Source organism: Eleutherodactylus coqui, unplaced genomic scaffold (assembly GCF_035609145.1).
Source record: "Eleutherodactylus coqui strain aEleCoq1 unplaced genomic scaffold, aEleCoq1.hap1 HAP1_SCAFFOLD_42, whole genome shotgun sequence".
Taxonomy (NCBI): domain Eukaryota; kingdom Metazoa; phylum Chordata; class Amphibia; order Anura; family Eleutherodactylidae; genus Eleutherodactylus; species Eleutherodactylus coqui.
Genome location: NW_027101829.1, coordinates 600,558 through 601,103, shown reverse-complemented (window position 1 = coordinate 601,103; position 546 = coordinate 600,558).

Here is a 546-nt window from a genome sequence, read left to right as displayed (position 1 = left end):
AGCTCCCCGCCTAGAGCATGAATCAGAGCACGATTCGCGTCTAACACAAACTCATTGTTTTCACTGTCCTGTAACTCGGCACCTGAGAGGTGTAGACCGTGTTTGAAAAAGCAATAAGCTTGAGCTCCCAGCCTAGAGCGTGAATCAGAGCACCTGAGAGGTGTAGACCGTGTTTGAAAAAGCAATAAGCTTGAGCTCCCAGCCTAGAGCATGAATCAGAGCACGATTCGCGTCTAACACAAACTCATTGTTTTCACCGTCCTGTACCTCGGCACCTGAGAGGTGTAGACCGTGTTTGAAAAAGCAATAAGCTTGCGCTCCCAGCCTAAAGCATGAATCAGAGCACGATTCGCGTCTAACACAAACTCACTGTTTTCACCGTCCTGTAACTCGGCACCTGAGAGGTGTAGACCGTGTTTGAAAAAGCAATAAGCTTTCGCTCCAAGCCTAGAGCGTGAATCAGAGCACGATTCGCGTCTAACACAAACTCACTGTTTTCACCGTCCTGTAACTCGGCACCTGAGAGGTGTAGACCGTGTTTGAAAA